General features: G+C 38.4%; 1 protein-coding gene across 2 annotated transcripts in view; it reads right to left on the bottom strand.

Annotated features, from left to right (window-relative positions):
• Pde3a (phosphodiesterase 3A) overlaps positions 1 to 8,500 on the bottom strand; it is a 323,995-nt gene that overhangs the window by 301,546 nt on the left and 13,949 nt on the right. The window lies entirely within an intron of this gene.

The following is an 8,500-nucleotide window of genomic DNA, read 5'->3' as shown; positions in this document are numbered from 1 at the left end:
CTCTCTCTCTCTCTCTCTCTCTCTCTCTCTCTCTCTCTCTCTCTCTCTCTCTCACACACACACACACACACACACACACACACACAATTTTTAGGCGGAAAAATCATACTAGGCATCCAGAATAGCTATTTAAAAATAAATCCAAGTAGAAAATCTGATAACAAGATTAAATGCTCTAGATTGCATAGATTATTTCAATTAATAAAGTAATTCCTTTATTAGTTAAATGATTCAACATTCACCTGATCCAGGATAAGAACCTTGCCCATATACTTTTAAAATGTGATCAGGATCATGACAGGTTATTACCCTGAAGACTATCAAAGAGCTCCACAGAAAAGCTGCAGAGATTATTATCAGTAATCTCTTTTCTTGGTAAGATTCAGCACCAAGAGTACAAAGTTGTCTGCCCTGGCAGATTTAGGACCCTACTATCTAATCATATGAGAATAGTTTTAGTATTTATTAAACTGGCCTAAGCTGACAACCTTTTTGTGTTTGCAGTTAAAGATTGGGCACAAGCAGCTTCCAGTTCTAAAAAGCAAGTATTTATCAATTAGGGTAACAGGGTGAGCAAATATGACTCAGTTATTTAAATATATCTTGTGAGCTAGGTATTAAAATATACTTCTTGAGCTGGGTGCAGTGGTGTACATTCTAGCTACTTAGGAGCCTGAGGCAGGAGGATTACAAGTCTAGAGGCCAACCTCTGCCTCAAAAACTAAAAGAGGGTAAGGGATGTGGTGCTCTCAGTACCTCTGGTTCCAATCCCCACTACTATACACACACAAAACACACACACACACACACTCACACACCTATATATAAATGAAATCAGACAAGAATCATATAAGATTGCAAAAGTAGCGCAATGAAGACATGCAAATCAACCCCCCCCAAAACTGACTAAAAAGTTGAACTGATGCTTTTCTGCTCAGTGATTATCATTCCCATCTGCCTAGATTCCTATGGTCACAATTTCAAGCAGTGTTCATGTTCTTTAACACCTTCCACCATAAACTGTTGACTAATCCAGCCAATTGCAACTCTTAAGTATTTATTAAATCGTCTTTCCTTTTGTGCCACGACTGTCTTAAGAAATCCTCAGTGTCAGCCAGGCAAGGTGGTGCATGTCTGAAATCCAGTAATTCTGAAGGTTGAGCACTGACAGTTCAATGCCAGCCTTAGGGACTTAACCAGGCCCTGTCTCAAAAGTAAGAGGGCTGGGAGTACAGTTCACTGGCTGGTCACCCCTGGATCCAATCCCTAACACGAGAGAAAAAAAAAAAAACCACTTCAATGTCTGTATAGAGAATTTCAACAAGAGCCTCTTCTATGTCTCTTCCTGTGCCCATTTGGTCCCTATGCACTGCTATCAAAATTATGTTTTCCCTATTTACTTCCTTCCCCAGTCTAAAAAAAAAAAAAAAAATCTGTGCATACAAAGTAACTTTCAAATTCCTCAGCCCAATCTTAAAACAGTCCATTTTTCATCCTGCCCTTCATTTTCCCCTATCTTATCTCTTAAAATTTCCCACCACCCCACCTCTCCTCACCACAAAATCTAGGCTGTTTCACGTGCCTTCTACAGAACAAGACATGCACTCCACACCTGGCATCCAGCTCCACCACAACCTTTTACTCTCACCCTCCCTCCTCTCCTCTGGGCCTCATGCCCAAAGGAGAAATAAAGAGAAACATTCTTTTTACAGATGCGTTCTTTATATTGTAACACAGATGGTTATAGTCACCTACTATGAACACAAACACAAGGGAAAGTTAAGCGTAAATCTAAAAGAGAAGTCAGAAAATGAGGCAGAATTTTACCAGAAATACATGTTAAGAGGGTGATGGCATTCTAGCATTAAATTTAGCAATGACCTTTCTAGAGGGCAAAGTTCTCATGACTTTGTGTATTTCAAAGCATTATCACTTGGCAGGGTTGTCATTTTGTTGGTAGTCATTTGTTAATGCAGTATCTTTACTCTGAGCTCAGGGAGGGGTACAACGAGAGCCATTTCTGAATCCCCCCCATACTTCCTAGCAGATTGTGGACCCTCTTCAAATTTTCTGGAATAAAAGATGCAAACAGTGAAGTTTTCTAAGGACTATTCCCACAAACCAGAGATCCCCAGATGCAGACTAGGAGCCAACCATGCTAAAGGTGACTTTCCACGAGAAAAAAAGAAGTATTTATTAGTAAGTGCTGGCACTCTGGTCTTCCTTACAGTTAAATTCCCCAGTGTAAATTAATAACATGACATTCTGATAGATGAATTATAGTTTTATTATTAGTGTGCCTTAGCAATGGATAACCTCTGGTTTTATGGAAAAATTGCATCTCTGACCTGCAAGGTTAAGATCTGGATTCCAGCCACAGGCTAACTTCAGTGCCAACCTCTCACACACACTCAGAAAGGAAATGATTACCAGTCTCTGTTACCTTAACTCAGCCATCTCAAACATAATCAGCTCATGTTAACCAGCTAACTCTCCTTGGTAAAAAGTGGGAGGAATGCTAGAGTAAAGTTGAGGTTTTGTTTGTTTTTCTGCTTATTATCTCTGGTTCTATTATACTTATTTCTGGAAGGTTGTTTTGTTTTGTTTTTCTTATGTGAGACCATACTCTATTTTCTCAGGTAGTTACAGAAACTGGCTTAATAGTGTCAAATTTATTCCTGCAACAGTATAGTGAATCTGACTTAAGTCTCCTATGTACATATACGAATACACCACAGAGAATCTCCACATCATGTACAACCAGAGACTGGGATCCTAATTATAATGAGATGTATTCCATGTTTGTATAAATATGTCAAAATAGACTCTATTGTCATATGTAACTAAAAAGCACAAATAAATTTTAAAAAATTATTCCTGCAGAAATTTACAGCTCTTCATATGAAAAAATATGTTAATAATCCTAGGTGTGAAAGTAATTTTTAGAATATCATGTACACATTGCTTTTTTTCCCTATGCATTTATTTAAACAAGCAAGATCAAAAGATATGTACAAAGTTCCTAGTCTGATACAGCATATTCAAGGAATAATCAATATAATCCTGAGAAGGAAAACTGAAATTCGTGTTATATAAATTTACCTCAGACACCAAAATAGAGAAATAACTCATAATATTTCTGCTTGATTTACAGATGAAAATTGAAATTTAAAATAAAAGCATTTATGTACTATGCATAAATTATCAGAAAAATATGCTATGTATTTAATAAGTGTAGTAATACAAAGAATTCTTTCAGGCAAAGAACATTTTTAAAATATGCTCATTACTTTGAAAAACAATCATTTGAAGCCAAATTTTATTTTCTACCTTAATGGCCTAGTAATCAGTGAAGTAGCTCAACATTTTCCTTATGCTGCTTTAAAAAACAAAACAAAAAAAATCTCCCCTTAAATAACCTCATGTCAATATATCATGGCTGTGGTGGTAGAGTGTTGTTACCACCTTTTGAACAAAATAGGGCAAAAAACTTTAGTTAGAAACTGAGACATGTTTCAGTATATATGTGCACATTTCATCACACATATATATGTATTATTTCATAAAATTATACCTTTAAGTAAAATTACAAAAACCGTTTAGATGCCAATCTGTAGTTTCAGGAACCTACCTCTGGATGTTCATATGCCAGTCGGGCTTGCAATCTGACAAGAAACTTTTAGTCTGTCCAGCCACCTGGGTCAAGAATCGGGATTTTACTTCCAAATATGTTTTATCCAGTACTGAATGTTAACATTAGCATTCAGAAAAGCACCTGAGGTTGCAACTACTAGGCAAAGGGCCTTTACAAATTTTTCTGTGACTATATCCAAAGGAAAAACGTCAAATGACTATACTTCCTTTTTTTTTTTTTGATACTGGAGATTGAACCCAGGGACACTCAACCACGGAGGAGCCACATCCCCAGCCCTATTTTGTATTTTATTGAAAGACGGGGTCTCACTGAGTTGCTTAGCACCTCACTATTGCTGAGACTGGCTTTGAACTCATGATCCTCCAGTCTCAGCTCCTGAGCCACTGGGATTACAGGAGTGAGCCACCATGCCCAGCTACACTTCTACATAAAGCTTGTTTTTCTGATAAAATTTGTGTACAGAGTTGAAACCTTAGAAAATACAGAACAGAAAAATAAGCAAAAATCATCCATGACTCCCCATACTATTAACATTTTGACAAGTTTCTTTTCTGCTCTGCATGATACACTCCAGATATGCCCTAACCTGAAGTTTGTTTCCTGATTTCTCTTTCCACTCATCAAAAGTATTTTCCCATGTGATTAAAAACTCTTCATTTCACACATTTTAAAATCCTTATCTGTTGCTGCTCCCAAGCAGTTTGTAAAACATTTCATAATCAGAAGTTAAACACAGTGTAGAATTAGCAAACTCTGAAAAGTTACAGTGCCATCAAGCTGTCATAGCACCTATCACTGAAGTGCTCTGCAGGATGACAAATGGCCTCAGTTAATATGAAAATGAAACAGAAGTATTTCCTCCATAGGAGGAATTGGCAACATGTCTTTGATAGAAATGGAACTTCCCAGACCATTCGTAGTTGCAAAGGAAGAACCTTGAATTTTGTTTAAATGGTTTAATGTTTTTGCCATCTTACAGCTTAAGATATCAGAGGATCAACTACAAATGTCTGTTTAAGAGGAAGAACATGGAAATGACACTTAAATTTATGAAAATTTGGTTTGAAAATTTTAAGACATAAAGACATTTATATCAGGTTAAAATTTCAAAACTAACCTTTATTATACCAAATGTTATAATATCGTAACAAACAAAAAATTGGGGGAGGAGTTGAGATACTTGATTCAAATTCATTTCCATGTGAGGAAATCTTGAAATTTCCTCAAAGTCAGGCCCACAAGTGGTACATTTTTTGGAAGGCACAGGCACAGGTTAAAACTGAGGTGAAACAAGTCAACCCAATCTGATTTTTTAAAGAAACAAAAATAGATAATCTTTGACTATAATATATATCCCTAAATTAAAAAAAAAAAAAAAACTTTAAAGAAACCTACTTTCCTGTAATCCCAGCTACTTAGGAGATTTAGGAAGGAGGAGGTAAAGTTGGACGCAAGCCTAGACAACTGGGCAAGAGAACCTGTCTCAAAAGTACATTTAATAAAGGTCTGGGGGTTGGGCAGGGTGCAGCTCAATGGCAAAGCACCCCTGGGCTCAATTTCCAGTAAGGGGTGTACAGTGTTGAAAACTTAGAAAATACAGAATAGGGCTGGGGATGTGGCTCAAGCGGTACCGCGCTCACCTGGCATGCGTGCGGCCCGGGTTCGATCCTCAGCACCACATACAAAACGGAGATGTTGTGTCTGCCTATAACTAAAAAATAAATATTAAAAAAACATTCTCTCTCTTTCTCTCTCTCTCTCTCTCTCACTCTCTCTTTAAAAAAAAAAAGAAAAAAAAAGAAAATACAGAATAGAAAAAGAGCAGATCAGCCAAAGATCACTAGTCAATAACAATCTTGTTAGTACTGCTTTCAGCATACAGTCCAGTCTTCCCACTGACATTACTTTTTTGGTCCAGTTTCTAATCACTGGTCTCCCTTCTTCCATCCTAACACCTACTTCAAACAACACCGGCTGAGTGACCCCATTCCACGTGAATCTGACTGCATTCTTTGTTTGCTCAAAACCCTTTCTTAAGGGGGAAAAGAAAAACCTCAGGTGTGGCACTTCCACAGGCTGATCTGGAAAAAGAGTTCTGAAATCAAGGTCTCCATGCCCTTTCTCCTGCCCACCAGGCATGACCCTTCTCTCCTGCAGGCAGATTCCCTTATCTGCCTTAAGATGGAGCCAACCAAAAAGAGCCTTACCTACCATCTTTCCCCTTCCTGAAATGTCATCATCTATCACAGAAAACAAGGCTGAGGAATGTAACCACACCAGGAGGGACTGCTGTTGCAAGATAATGTCTGCCTCTTAGGCTCATCCAAATTCTAAAGAAAACCACTTACAAGTTCTTCCCAGGGTCCATTCATTCTCCCTAGTAATCATTTTCTGGCCCTCAAAACAGCCTGCCTTCCTCCAAGTCCTTTTTCCTCTATGAAGAAGGGTATATAAGCGTCTGAACTTCATGAGGTTAACACTGCCATCCTCCACCACGCATGCTCATCAATTCTCACATCTTTTCTCTATTAAAAGGTCTATTGTCAGTTCATTCCAGCAAACCTTCAGTGGGCAAAGAGGTAGTTCTACCCCTTGGACCAATACTTTTTGAAAACCGCCCCCTGGCTTGTGTGGTCTTTGGGCCTCTCCCCTCACCTTCCTATACCTCCTCCGGTACTACAGAAGAAAAATAAAACAACCAGAGGGTTTCCTATGACCAAGTTAGGAAAGAGACAACTACCCCAAGAGGAATTTCTATGGAAACCCAAGGTGGTAGAGTGAAACTAAACAGGACTCTTCCTACTGCCAAGGCTAAACCAAAATAACCACCTCAGGCTACACTGAAGGATCATTCAAGAAGTGGAAAAATCTGGAAAAGTGATCTGAGAATGAAAGCCTCGAGTAGGATCCTGAGGAAGCTGGTACAAGGAGGGAGCACCTTGAGGAATATTTCGTCATAAACACGCACTGCCTTTGACTGAGGGCCATGACTGATAAAAAGCAGGAAGACTCTGTTTTTAGAAAATAATGGTACTATTAGTAAATAATGAGAAAAGAAAAAAAAAGTTAACAGAGTTTACTTTGAAAAAAAAAAAAAAAACTCTGAAATTGCTGGGGATGTAGCTCAGTGGTAGAGTGCTTGCCTGGCGTGCATGAGGCCTTGGGTTCAATCCCCAGCACTGCAAAAACAAACAAACAAAAATCCTCTGAAATGGATTTTATTTTTCAAGACAAAATACAGGTTTTGATGGCAGGTGGAGCACAAATCAAATCTTTTTTTATAAGGGTAGGGGACCAAAGAATGGTGCACCACATCCCCAGCCCTGTTTTGTATTTTATTTAGAGACAGGATCTCACTTAGTGGCTTAGCACCTCACTATTGCTGAGGCTGGATTTAAACTCATGATCCTTCCTGCCTCATTCTTCCTGCCTCAGCCTCCTGAGCCACTAGGATTACAAGTATGCGCCATTGCACCCGGCTCAGATCAAATCTTAAGCAAAGATCAAGACTGTGACACATTGAACAGCTAGCTCTGAACAGTAGCATCAGCCATTTGTGTAAAATGTTCAAGGACTTCACCAACTTTCCTAAAAACTTCTGAATGCTTTGCTATCACATCATCTTCTTCTGAAGCACATGTGGCTACCCCTACCAGTTTTCTCTCCTTCCACTGTTTCCTTGGCTAACTTCAGGAGGGTTCCTCATTTGTCAATGATTTTGGCTGAAATATAAGCATCTCTGTAACATCATTAATTAACTCCCATAAAATCTGCATATTTTGTAAGATTTGCAAGTCTGTTTTTTGTACATTGTGCTGATATATAGCCTACATTCATCAATGATAGCCTCAGCAGGCAAGAACAGACACCATCCTTGTTCAGTTGGATGGACAAGAACCCGTCTAACATTTCCATTAATTTAATATTCACAACCTTAAGAAGTAGGTTAGATTATTACTATGATATAGCTAGGATCAATAAAGCACAGAAAATTCAAGAAACTACTACACATTTCAAATATTTAGTCTTTTTTGGTTTAAGTCTGCTTCAGGGTTTCTTTTCAATATTTGTGTAATACTTATTTTTATAATACATTCTTATGATACATATTTTTTCAGCCGGTGTGTGCAAATTAGTTTTTCCCATGACACTAAGGCTTCTTGTCTAAGTCAAATACTTTTTTACTATTAGTCTAATCAGACTATACAAGTCAGAACTTCCTGTATAGTTTCAGGAGATAGAAGATCATAGCTCTGTATTTCTCAACTTAGGCATCTGGATTACTCCTTAAAAAAAAAAAATGCGGATCTCTGAGGATAGCATCAGGAATCTGCATTTTCATAGGTTTCCCAGATGATTTTCATTCACACTAAATTTTGAGCTCACACTGAGCATCACCTAGTCTAAGGACAAATCCCATTGTAGTCTAAGCCCACAATGAAAGTCTGTAATTTCTGCCCAACATCCAACAGTGATTCTGTGCACCAACATTTGCTCCCTCAAATACTATACAACAGTTGGGTGCAATGGCCCAGGCCTGTATTTCTAATGACTGGTGAGTTCCCATCTCAAAATTAAAAAATGAAAAGGACTGGGTGGCAGGGGGAGCTAGGGTTATGGCTCAGCAGTAGAGCGCTTGCCTCACACGTGCAATGCCCTGGGTTCAATCCTCAGCACCACATAAAATACATAAATAAATAGATAGATAGATAGATAGATAGATATGGAAAGAGAGAGAGAGAGAGAGAGAGAGAGAGAGAGAGAGAGAAAGATAGATAAATGAAAAGGACTGGGGATGTAGCTCAGTAGTAGAGCTCCTTGAACCATCCCTGGGTTCAACCCTAG

The sequence above is a fragment of the Marmota marmota genome, unplaced genomic scaffold, assembly GCF_001458135.2.
Source record: "Marmota marmota marmota unplaced genomic scaffold, marMar, whole genome shotgun sequence".
Lineage (NCBI taxonomy): Eukaryota > Metazoa > Chordata > Mammalia > Rodentia > Sciuridae > Marmota > Marmota marmota.
Note: the sequence above shows the minus strand (reverse complement) of the source record. Positions and strands in the feature narration are given on the sequence as shown.